Source organism: Oncorhynchus masou, chromosome 22 (assembly GCF_036934945.1).
Source record: "Oncorhynchus masou masou isolate Uvic2021 chromosome 22, UVic_Omas_1.1, whole genome shotgun sequence".
NCBI lineage: Eukaryota > Metazoa > Chordata > Actinopteri > Salmoniformes > Salmonidae > Oncorhynchus > Oncorhynchus masou.
Genome location: NC_088233.1, coordinates 18014582 through 18028423, shown reverse-complemented (window position 1 = coordinate 18028423; position 13842 = coordinate 18014582). Strand labels below are relative to the sequence as shown.

Here is a 13842-nt window from a genome sequence, read left to right as displayed (position 1 = left end):
TGAAGAACGAGTAATGGTGTAGGTAAAATCTGGATAAATGGGTGTGTCATTAAACTTCATATTTAGAGATCTTTAGTAGTTACTGAAGAATGGAAAGTGGTTGGTTAGTATTCAACCTATCATTCCATGAAATACCTATGTCACTGTAGTGTACTACCATTCTAAAGTAATTAGTCGGTGGCTGTTTGATCATAAGCTGTGGGGCTGCCTCTTGGGAGGGCACAAGGACTCCTGCTTTAAAATCCAGCAGAGACTTTAGCTGTGTTTGAAGCCAGAGGTCCTTTCTGCCTCCATGTGAAGAGGGGAGGTGAAGAGAGGGAGGGGGGGGTCTCTGAAGCGGCCAATCAGGGGCTTTGAATTATTGATAAGTGATCTATTGAAATATTGAACTGTGTTTGACCCTGAGGGAAGAGTTTTTAAGAGGGACAATGCAGTATAAATCTGAGATCCCACATCAATTTTTATAAGCTTCTTATTTTATAGGTAAATTTTTGTTTGCCCCTTCACAGACATCACTTGAAATCCCCAATAAAAAGTGAATTACAGAAATGTTAAACACAATCACCTCTCGCAAATACTCATCACAGCGTATAACAAAGCCATGAAAAGTGCTGGCTCTAAACACATGCTTAATTCAGGAGAGAGGGTGGAGTGAATATTACCGGGGAGGTGGGACAGGCAGCAGGGAATATGTGAGCTGTTTTGTCAGAGTAGAGCTAAACCAGGTCTCACATGCTAAATCAAACAAATCAAATTGTATTGGTCACTTATGTTATTGCGGGTGTTGTGAAATGCTTGTGTTCCTAGCTCCAACAGTGCAGTAATACAAAACTATAAAAACATCTAAAAGTAAAATAATGGAATTAAGATATATAGAAACATTAGGATGAGCAATGTGTGTGTGTGTGTGTGTGTGTGTGTGTGTGTGTGTGTGTGTGTGTGTGTGTGTGTGTGTGTGTGTGTGTGTGTGTGTGTGTGTGTGTGTGTGTGTGTGTGTGTGTGTGTGTGTGTGTGTGTGTGTGTGTGTGTGTGTGTAAACATACAGTGCCTTGCGAAAGTATTCCCCCTTGAACTTTGCGACCTTTTGCCACATTTCAGGCTTCAAACATAAAGATATAAAGCTGTATTTTTTTGTGAAGAATCAACAACAAGTGGGACACAATCATGAAGTGGAACGACATTTATTGGATATTTCAAACTTTTTTAACCTGTTGATGCTCTGGGGGCGCTATTTCATTTTTGGATGAAAAACGTTCCCGTTTTAAACAAGATATTTTGTCACAAAAAGATGCTCGACTATGCATATAATTGATAGCATTCGAAAGAAAACACTCTGACGTGTCCAGAACTACCAAGATATTTTCTATGCGTGCCCTAGAACGTGAGCTTCAGGCAAAACCAAGATGAGACGGCATCCAGGAAATGAGCAGGATTTTTGAGGCTCTGTTTTCCATTGTCTCCTTATATGGCTGTGAATGCGAGAGGAATGAGCCTGCCCTTTCTGTCGTTTCCCCAAGGTGTCTGCAGCATTGTGACGTATTTGTAGGCAGATCATTGGAAGATTGACCATAAGAGACCACATTTACCAGGTGTCCGCCCGGTGTCCTGCGCGAAATTGGTGCGCAAAAGTCACCTGCCAGTATTTTTCCATGGGATACAGAGAGGAAAGCAAGCTTCCACGAACTGCATATCAATGAAGAGATATGTGAAAAAACACCTTGAGGATTGATTCCAAACAACGTTTGCCATGTTTCGGTCGATATTATGTAGTTAATCCGGAAAAGGTTTTACGTTGTAGGTGACTGAATTTTCGGTTCGTTTCGGTAGCCAGACACAATGTAGAAAACGGAACGATTTCTCCTACACACAGACGCTTTCAGGAAAAACTGCGCATTTGGTATGTAACTGAGAGTCTCCTCATTGAAAACATCAGAAGCTCTTCAAAGGTAAATGATTTTATTTATTTGGTTATCTGGTTTTTGTGAAAATGTTGCGTGCTAAATGCTACTCAAAATGCTATGCTAGCTTTGCATACTCTTACACAAATTAGTCAATTTCTATGGTTCAAAAGCATATTTTGAAAATCTGAGATGACAGTGTTGTTAAGAAAAGGCTAAGCTTGAGAGCAGACGCATTATTTTCATTTTATTTGCGATTTTCAGAAATCGTTAACGTTGCGTTATGCTAATGAGCCCGAGGCTTTAGTCACAAACCCGGATCCGGGATGGGGAGTTTCAAGAAGTTAACAAATCAAAAACTGAAAAATTGGGCGTGCAAAATTATTCAGCCCCTTTACTTTCAGTGCAGCAAACTCTCTCCAGAAGTTCAGTGAGGATCTCTGAATGATCCAATGTTGACCTAAATGACTAATGATGATAAATACAATCCACCTGTGTGTAATCAAGTCTCCGTATAAATGCACCTGCACTGTGATAGTTTCAGAGGTCCGTTAAAAGCGCAGAGAGCATAATGAAGAACAAGGAACACACCAGGCAGGTCCGAGATACTGTTGTGAATAAGTTTAAAGCCGGATTTGGATACAAAAAGATTTCCCAAGCTTTAAACATCCCAAGGAGCACTGTGCAAGCAATAATATTGAAATGGAAGGAGTATCAGACCACTGCAAATCTACCAAGACCTGGCCGTCCCTCTAAACTTTCAGCTCATACAAGGAGAAGACTGATCAGAGATGCAGCCAAGAGGCCCATTATCACTCTGGATGAACTGCAGAGATCTACAGCTGAGGTGGGAGACTCTGTCCATAGGACAACAATCAGTCGTATATTGCACAAATCTGGCCTTTATGGAAGAGTGGCAAGAAGAAAGCCATTTCTTAAAGATATCCATAAAAAGTGTCGTTTAAAGTTTGCCACAAGCCACCTGGGAGACACGCCAAAAATGTGGAAGAAGGTGCTCTGGTCAGATGAAACCAAAATTGAACTTTTTGGCAACAATGCAAAACGTTATGTTTGGCGTAAAAGCAACACAGCTCATCACCCATACCCACTGTCAAACATGGTGGTGGCAGCATCATGGCTTGGGCCTGCTTTTCTTCAGCAGGGACAGGGAAGATGGTTAAAATTGATGGGAAGATGGATGGAGGCAAATACAGGACCATTCTGGAAGAAAACCTAATGGAGTCTGCAAAAGACCTGAGACTGGGACGGAGATTTGTCTTCCAACAAGACAATGATCCAAAACATAAAGCAAAATCTACAATGGAATGGTTCAAAAATAAACATATCCAGGTGTTAGAATGGCCAAGTCAAAGTCCAGACCTGAATCCTATCAAGAATCTGTGGAAAGAACTGAAAACTGCTGTTCACAAATGCTCTCCATCCAACCTCACTGAGCTCGAGCTGTTTTGCAAGGAGGAATGGGAAAAAATTTCTGTCTCTCGATGTGCAAAACTGATAGAGACATACCCCAAGTGACTTACAGCTGTAATCGCAGCAAAAGGTGGTGCTACAAAGTATTAACTTAAGGGGGCTGAATAATTTTGCATGCCCAATATTTCAGTTTTTGATTTGTTAAAAAGTTTGAAATATCCAATAAATGTCGTTCCACTTCATGATTGTGTACCACTTGTTGTTGATTCTTAATAGAAAAATACAGTTTTATATCTTTATGTTTGAAGCCTGAAATGTGGCAAAAGGTCGCAAAGTTCAAGGGGGCCGAATACTTTCGCAAGGCACTGTACATACATACATACATACATACATACATACATACATACATACATACATACATACATACATACAGTTGAAGTCGGAAGTTTAAATACACTTAGGTTGGAGTCATTAACTTGTTGATGCTCTGGGGGCGCTATTTCATTTTTGGATGAAAAACGTTCCCGTTTTAAACAAGATATTTTGTCACAAAAAGATGCTCGACTATGCATATAATTGATAGCATTCGAAAGAAAACACTCTGACGTGTCCAGAACTACCAAGATATTTTCTATGCGTGCCCTAGAACGTGAGCTTCAGGCAAAACCAAGATGAGACGGCATCCAGGAAATGAGCAGGATTTTTGAGGCTCTGTTTTCCATTGTCTCCTTATATGGCTGTGAATGCGAGAGGAATGAGCCTGCCCTTTCTGTCGTTTCCCCAAGGTGTCTGCAGCATTGTGACGTATTTGTAGGCAGATCATTGGAAGATTGACCATAAGAGACCACATTTACCAGGTGTCCGCCCGGTGTCCTGCGCCGAAATTGGTGCGCAAAAGTCACCTGCCAGTATTTTTCCATGGGATACAGAGAGGAAAGCAAGCTTCCACGAACTGCATATCAATGAAGAGATATGTGAAAAAACACCTTGAGGATTGATTCCAAACAACGTTTGCCATGTTTCGGTCGATATTATGTAGTTAATCCGGAAAAGGTTTTACGTTGTAGGTGACTGAATTTTCGGTTCGTTTCGGTAGCCAGACACAATGTAGAAAACGGAACGATTTCTCCTACACACAGACGCTTTCAGGAAAAACTGCGCATTTGGTATGTAACTGAGAGTCTCCTCATTGAAAACATCAGAAGCTCTTCAAAGGTAAATGATTTTATTTATTTGGTTATCTGGTTTTTGTGAAAATGTTGCGTGCTAAATGCTACTCAAAATGCTATGCTAGCTTTGCATACTCTTACACAAATTAGTCAATTTCTATGGTTCAAAAGCATATTTTGAAAATCTGAGATGACAGTGTTGTTAAGAAAAGGCTAAGCTTGAGAGCAGACGCATTATTTTCATTTTATTTGCGATTTTCAGAAATCGTTAACGTTGCGTTATGCTAATGAGCCCGAGGCTTTAGTCACAAACCCGGATCCGGGATGGGGAGTTTCAAGAAGTTAACAAATCAAAAACTGAAAAATTGGGCGTGCAAAATTATTCAGCCCCTTTACTTTCAGTGCAGCAAACTCTCTCCAGAAGTTCAGTGAGGATCTCTGAATGATCCAATGTTGACCTAAATGACTAATGATGATAAATACAATCCACCTGTGTGTAATCAAGTCTCCGTATAAATGCACCTGCACTGTGATAGTTTCAGAGGTCCGTTAAAAGCGCAGAGAGCATAATGAAGAACAAGGAACACACCAGGCAGGTCCGAGATACTGTTGTGAATAAGTTTAAAGCCGGATTTGGATACAAAAAGATTTCCCAAGCTTTAAACATCCCAAGGAGCACTGTGCAAGCAATAATATTGAAATGGAAGGAGTATCAGACCACTGCAAATCTACCAAGACCTGGCCGTCCCTCTAAACTTTCAGCTCATACAAGGAGAAGACTGATCAGAGATGCAGCCAAGAGGCCCATTATCACTCTGGATGAACTGCAGAGATCTACAGCTGAGGTGGGAGACTCTGTCCATAGGACAACAATCAGTCGTATATTGCACAAATCTGGCCTTTATGGAAGAGTGGCAAGAAGAAAGCCATTTCTTAAAGATATCCATAAAAAGTGTCGTTTAAAGTTTGCCACAAGCCACCTGGGAGACACGCCAAAAATGTGGAAGAAGGTGCTCTGGTCAGATGAAACCAAAATTGAACTTTTTGGCAACAATGCAAAACGTTATGTTTGGCGTAAAAGCAACACAGCTCATCACCCATACCCACTGTCAAACATGGTGGTGGCAGCATCATGGCTTGGGCCTGCTTTTCTTCAGCAGGGACAGGGAAGATGGTTAAAATTGATGGGAAGATGGATGGAGGCAAATACAGGACCATTCTGGAAGAAAACCTAATGGAGTCTGCAAAAGACCTGAGACTGGGACGGAGATTTGTCTTCCAACAAGACAATGATCCAAAACATAAAGCAAAATCTACAATGGAATGGTTCAAAAATAAACATATCCAGGTGTTAGAATGGCCAAGTCAAAGTCCAGACCTGAATCCTATCAAGAATCTGTGGAAAGAACTGAAAACTGCTGTTCACAAATGCTCTCCATCCAACCTCACTGAGCTCGAGCTGTTTTGCAAGGAGGAATGGGAAAAAATTTCTGTCTCTCGATGTGCAAAACTGATAGAGACATACCCCAAGTGACTTACAGCTGTAATCGCAGCAAAAGGTGGTGCTACAAAGTATTAACTTAAGGGGGCTGAATAATTTTGCATGCCCAATATTTCAGTTTTTGATTTGTTAAAAAAGTTTGAAATATCCAATAAATGTCGTTCCACTTCATGATTGTGTACCACTTGTTGTTGATTCTTAATAGAAAAATACAGTTTTATATCTTTATGTTTGAAGCCTGAAATGTGGCAAAAGGTCGCAAAGTTCAAGGGGGCCGAATACTTTCGCAAGGCACTGTACATACATACATACATACATACATACATACATACATACATACATACATACATACAGTTGAAGTCGGAAGTTTAAATACACTTAGGTTGGAGTCATTAACTTGTTGATGCTCTGGGGGCGCTATTTCATTTTTGGATGAAAAACGTTCCCGTTTTAAACAAGATATTTTGTCACAAAAAGATGCTCAACTATGCATATAATTGATAGCATTCGAAAGAAAACACTCTGACGTGTCCAGAACTACCAAGATATTTTCTGTGCGTGCCCTAGAACGTGAGCTTCAGGCAAAACCAAGATGAGACGGCATCCAGGAAATGAGCAGGATTTTTGAGGCTCTGTTTTCCATTGTCTCCTTATATGGCTGTGAATGCGAGAGGAATGAGCCTGCCCTTTCTGTCGTTTCCCCAAAGTGTCTGCAGCATTGTGACGTATTTGTAGGCAGATCATTGGAAGATTGACCATAAGAGACCACATTTACCAGGTGTCCGCCCGGTGTCCTGCGCCGAAATTGGTGCGCAAAAGTCACCTGCCAGTATTTTTCCATGGGATACAGAGAGGAAAGCAAGCTTCCACGAACTGCATATCAATGAAGAGATATGTGAAAAAACACCTTGAGGATTGATTCCAAACAACGTTTGCCATGTTTCGGTCGATATTATGTAGTTAATCCGGAAAAAGTTTTACGTTGTAGGTGACTGAATTTTCGGTTCGTTTCGGTAGCCAGACGCAATGTAGAAAACGGAACGATTTCTCCTACACACAGACGCTTTCAGGAAAAACTGCGCATTTGGTATGTAACTGAGAGTCTCCTCATTGAAAACATCAGAAGCTCTTCAAAGGTAAATGATTTTATTTATTTGGTTATCTGGTTTTTGTGAAAATGTTGCGTGCTAAATGCTACTCAAAATGCTATGCTAGCTTTGCATACTCTTACACAAATTAGTCAATTTCTATGGTTCAAAAGCATATTTTGAAAATCTGAGATGACAGTGTTGTTAAGAAAAGGCTAAGCTTGAGAGCAGACGCATTATTTTCATTTTATTTGCGATTTTCAGAAATCGTTAACGTTGCGTTATGCTAATGAGCCTGAGGCTTTAGTCACAAACCCGGATCCGGGATGGGGAGTTTCAAGAAGTTAAAACTCGTTTTCAACCACTCCACAAATTTCTTGTTAACAACTATAGTTTTGGCAAGTCGATAAGGACATCTGCTTTGTGCAAGACACAAGTAATTTTTCCAACAATTGTTAACAGACAGATTATTTAATTTATAATTCACTGTATCGCAATTCCAGTGGGTCAGAAGTTGACATACACTATGTTGACTGTGCCTTTAACCTTTCTGGCGCAGGTCTTCCGCTAGACAACATCCGGGGTGAAATTGCAGAGCGCCAAATTCAAAATGGTCATAATAAACATTCCTAAAAAATACAAGTGTTATACATCGGTTTAAAGATGAACTTCATGTTAATCCAGCCGCTTTGTCAGATTTCAGAAAGTCTTTACGGCGAAAGCATACCATGCGATTATCTGAGGACAGCGCCCAGCTTACAAAAGCATACAAACATTTTACAACCAAGTAAGGGAACACCCCCCTGAAATGGACAAAAATGAATGGGAAGTCATTGGCACTGGACAAACCATATACACGGTGTCCAATACCACTCAATTCGGCGTCGTTTCATTCAAAGTTGATTGCAAATGCCATATGGCAAATGCCAGGTGTAACACTTCACGCTCCACCGTGGTTTTTCATATTGCAAATGCAACACAAGTCAACATCCAAAAGCAAAATTTTGAAAAAGTGAAAAAAAATTCAAAAACCTAGCAACCCCTTAAAGTGCTTTCTGGACCATTTTTTGAAAATCTTTCAATTTTTTTCATTTTTTTTTTGTCAATTACACGTGTAAGAACTGTATGAATATACTTTTGTCCAATTATATTATCATTATTTTTTTTATTTTTTTTAAACTTGTGCATAAGGCATATGTTTTGTCCATTTGCAATATGATTTCATAGGAAGTCAAAAGTCACTTTTTTTGGGGCCAAATGCCATAAGAAATATCCAAATGCAATATGAAAGATTTGAAAATGCCAAAGCAGGATGTTATGTCCATTTGCTATGTACCATCACAAATTTGGCATGCTCAAATGAACACAGGATGGCCGGGCAGTGATAGTTGCTCCTTTCCATCGCTCGTTGTGTTGATTTCATCATGTCCAATTGGTGATGTTTTTTTCACTGTTGAATCATATTGCAAGTGCACGTGCATTTGCAATATGTTTCAATGGGCATTTCCTTGTCTCATCGCGCACCAGTGACTCCTGTGGCGGGCCGGGCACAGTGCGTGCTAACCAAGGTTGCCAGGTGCACGGTGTTTCCTCCGACACATTGGTGCGGCTGGCTTCCGGGTTGGATGCACGCTGTGTTAAGAAGCAGTGCGGCTTGGTTGGGTTGTGTATCGGTGGACGCATGACTTTCAACCTTCGTCTCTCCCGAGCCCGTACGGGAGTTGTAGCGATGAGACAAGATAGTAGCTACTAAAAACAATTGGATACCACGAAATTGGGGAGAAAAAGGGGTAAAAATTCAACAACAAAAAATAATAATAATAATTGTTGCTCAAAGTTGTGCGCATAATGGATATTTTGGCACCACAGTGAGACCTATAGCTGCTGCTACTTCCCAACTAAGCTCATCCCCAGGCTATTGCACACAGTGCATATAATCCTGGGGTATCAATGATTCAAAGTTTGCCTTAGTTGGAGTAACCATAGAATTCAATGGGGGTAACCTACTGAGTAAAGTATTTGTCATTTAATTTTAGCGAATCACACAACAATTGTGGGAGATGATTGGTTGGTATATTAAGGCTATGCCTATGTGCTGGGTGTTTCTCCTGTTCTTTATGTATTGGCTAACAAAGTTAGCCTTTTCAGTCTACCAGACTCTTTGCAGATTTGGGCTGAAGTTTCTGGGAACGAAATGACTTGCCGACCAACAGCGGAGCGCGGTTTGTTGCACTTAAAGTGTCTGTGGGGAAACCCTGATTTGTGGGTGGAGAATGGATGTAATAAATGTGGTACTAAATTGACTCCGTTACATTTTTTTATAGTTAACTGTAATTAACGTATTAACTTTGACAGCCTTATCAGAATAATACATAATTTACTACCACAGCTACTCCAGCCTCCTTCTACCCTACACAGACGGTTCAAAAAACAATGTTTTCAGAAGAATGTGTTGTTTTTATCTTCATATCAAATGCTGTCTGCTGAGCGCTCATACTGATTTATAATACTGCCATCTAAAGATGCATTAAGTTTCCTATATTTTCCATTTGTGAACATTGGCTACCTACTGTGACAGACCCAGTGCAAGGAATTGCGAATGATACATTGAAGAAAAACAAATCCCACCTTCTATTGTACCTTAAAATAAATAGCTATTTCATGAAAAACAGTGTGCAGACAGTATTGGTGCCTGTAACTTATGATTCTACTTTCAGACTAGCAGTAGATGGTACACAGTGTGACACTTCCAAGTTCATAAGCTCCCTGATTCCCGAATCGGAGCGCAGGACACATAGGCCTCACAACCTTCAAAGCCAGATGAATTTCAGCTTCTACTTAGGATAGAAAATCAATATTTGGGTTTGGCCCACTCAGGATATTGAATGAGAGTGTTGTGTGGAGAGGAGAGCAGAGTTGGTTCGTTGCCAGAGGTAAAGTCCATCTCAGACCCTCTCCCTTGGGACCAAGGAAAGAGCACACTCCTGAGCCCACTGTGGAGGAGCAAACACAACATTTTATGCACACAGAAAACGAATACCCACTAATGTGGAGGAGTTGACATGTGCAAAAAGATGAGTGCAGGATAAACAGGCTCTGCAATAATTCATTCATATCGGAGTGAACAGATTAATTAGGAATCAAATTAAATTAATTATCTAAGGAATTTAGGTTTAGGGCCTTCCGGTATTGGAGTTCAATAGTTAGTCTGGGCACAGCAGTCTGTACCAGCATAAATTACTAGCTGCACTGCTGAGATGAAAATCAAATGTAATTTGTTTCAGACATAACAGCAATATGCAATCATTGAACTGTTTTGCATTTGTTAACCACTGTGAACCTGCCTTATGTTTTGCAGATGACAGCGTTATCATCAATGTAATATTTATAGAAACCCTTCTAATATCTAACACATTGAAAAAAGACAGTTAAAACATACAGTATACTACATTATACTATTAAAATACTATTTAAAATGATCACAGCAAAGCAATCTACTTTCAATGCTAAAATCTCCTTTATTTGGTATGCCAGTAAGGAACTTCAGCGGATTAGTCTTTTCTCATTCAAATTGAAAGATAAAAATGAAACGCAACAGCCACAACATGGTGGGAACTCTGCTGTAAGGGATTACACCCAATCCCAATATAGCCAATCCCCCCCTCAACTTGGGCTAAAACCAACTTTCACCTGTGGGACCTCTGCCATGAGGTACACCTGAAAGACAGTGGCAACATGAGCCATGAAACGGACACCTGAATGATCTGCTCTCCATGTCCACGGGCTCCTCGCTGTTTGGATGAGCCTGATGGCAGACAGCAGGTTCGGGGCTCACCATGACCAGTTTAGGGCTGGTGCTGTTCCGTAGCATGACCAGAGGCTGGTCCGGGGAGAAGTAGAGGAAATAAGTCCTGCCCCTGACCAGCCAGAGACACACAGGGAACATGTTGTAGGAGCCAAGACATTTACAATTAATTGGGGTTGCTAAGAAAAAGTTGTGTCAATGTATCTTACAAAATATTATGGACGTTACCTGGCCAGCGCTATCTCCTGAGGGTAGGTAAAATATAGGGAAGGTGGGCAGGTACCCTTAGGAGTGGAAGCCAACGCACCCCTCTGCCCACACCAGATCCAGAGGCTTTTTTAGCCAGATGGCTGGCTCCTCTCAGGATCGTGGAAGGTGATGAGCTGCCTGGTCTACCTCTACATGTAGTGGAGTAATATTTATCATATAGCCTAAGCATATATTATACTGTATATACCTCACATGTAACACATCATAAGACTATGTCATTTGTATGTTAACAAAGTCTATTGAACGGAATATCTGACTCCATATGATACTATAGTTAAACCATGTGCAATTATTATGCATTTAGCTGTGTAAGATCTGGGAATGGTCATGAGAAGTGAATATAAAAGTAGGCATCATTTAATATCTTTGTCAAATGAGTGGATTCACATACAAGGCATAACGCTTAAGTTACAAGACAATACTGACATTAACATAGGATCTGTATGCTTAGATAGTATTCACAAAGGCTAACTTACAAGACAAAGCATGAACTAATCAGACCTACTCAGGCCATGGGCCTTACAACCTTATTCCATGGGCAGGATACAGGAGAAGAGAGAGAACAGACTTTCATTCCATTTATATCAGATATGACATGTTTGTATTCAAAATCAATTGTTGACCAATCCACAGACCAAACCAAAGGTAGCAAAAATAAGCACTGATGCACATCAATCTCCTTGATGAGCTACTATTGTCCCCCTCTTCATTTCCAACGTCAATCTTCTGTGATTTTTAGCTTTTTGCCTTATGGCACTTGAAGAGCCCACAGAAGCCCATGTTGACTGTTTGACTATTAAATCAACACTGAGCTCAGGAAGAGCAAGTTTAAAGTTTTGTCCAGTTCTGTGACATCATCGATGTCATTATGTGAAATATGGTGTAATAGTAAGGACTACCAACCAAGATGATGTGGTACAGATGGTGCAACCAACCTAGGACCAAAATTCAAAATCATGGACCAAGTAACAAACTAGCTAGATTTGCCATCTGAATAGCCACAGAATATGCAATATTAGATTAAAGACAACAGTAATAATGAAAAGTATCTTAAACATGATCCCTGATTTTAAAATGTAATTCCAATTTGTGTTTTATGGTGTGTAAAAAGCAATTTGACAGTGGCCTTATTTGATTCAATGTGATTCACCATTATGTACGGTGCCTTCAGAAAGTATTCATACCCCTTGACTTATTCCACATTTTGTTACAGCCTGAATTCAAAATAAATGGGTGCACATTTATTGATAATGAAATGCATAAATATCTCATTTACATGTTAGAATCACTTTGGCAGCAATTACAGCTGAGTCTTGGGGTAAGTCTCTTGGGGTAAGTCTCTAGGAGCTTTGCACAACCGGATTGTACAATATTTGCACATTATTCTTAAAAAAATTATTCAAGCTCTGTCAAGTTCATTGTTGATCATTGCAAGACAAGTCTTTCCATACATTTTGAAGACAATTTAAGTCAAAACTGGTACTAACTGTAATAACTTCACCATGCTCAAAGGGATAGTCAATGTCTGTTTTTTTTCTCTCCCATCTACTTATTGGTGCCCTTTGTGAGGTATTGGAAAACGTCCCTGATCGTTGTGATTGAATCTCTGTTTGACATTCACTTCTCGATTGAGGGTCCTTAAAATTATCTGTATGTGTGGGTTACAGAGATAAGGTAGCCAGTCAAAAATCATGTTACACACTATTATTGCACACAGTCACTCACAGTCCATGCAATTTATTATGTGACTTGTTAAGCACATTTTTGGCTTGCCATTATAAAGATGTAGATTACTTATTGACTCAACATTTCACCTTTTTAATTTTATATTCATTTGTAAACATGTTGACTAATTCCATTGACATTGTGGTATTGTATGTAGGCCAGTGACCAAAAATCCCAATTTCATCCATTTTAAATTCAGGCTGGGACACAACAACATGTGGAAAAGTCAAGGGGTGTGAATAATGTCTGAATGCACGGTACCTCTTTTCTACCATAATAAAGATCTAAGGAATATTATTACTAGGGCTGTCAAAGTTAAGTTACATTTAACTTTTGAAAATTATAACACCGTTAATTAGTTTGACGCCTTTAATCACATCTACATTTTTTTCACCCAAAAGTCGATGTTTCTGCACAGACCCTTTTAAGCACTCTGTGCTCTTGGATGGCAGCTAGCATCAGCAGTAGAGTGGTCTGTCTCTCTGGTGGTGCTAAAACATCCACTATGCCCACTGTTTTGAGCAACAATTTGATTGAAAACTTACAGAAAATTCAACCATAAATACATTGCCAGGCATTTCTTTAGATAACAGCAAAGTCTTAATTTGCACAGACGTCGCTAGCTAGTTATGTTAACTTTAGCTAGCTTGCTAACCAAATAAGAATGTTTAGAATGCCATGGCTGAATGCCTCTAGATTCAACTCGAAATTCCCACAATGAATTTAATCAGAATACGATGTCCATTCCACTTAGCTACTGTTTTTGTTGTAGTTCTCAGGTAAAAATACTTAAGCAAATAATCCCAATTCTAGTAGCAGTTTGTGACTAGTTCGTAATGAAGAATATGGGATAAGAATTAGCCTACGTTTACTCCACAGCTAGCTTGAAATGTTGCCGATGGAGCTATTGAATGAGATTTTTCATATCTCAAACGGTTTGTACTGTACGTTGTCA

At 39.9% G+C, this 13842-nt stretch overlaps 1 protein-coding gene across 1 annotated transcript in view; it reads left to right on the top strand.

Annotated features, from left to right (window-relative positions):
- The window catches only part of LOC135508787 (polypeptide N-acetylgalactosaminyltransferase 18-like), a 93568-nt gene that overhangs the window by 66445 nt on the left and 13281 nt on the right, over positions 1-13842 (top strand). The gene's annotated exons all lie outside the window — the stretch shown is intronic.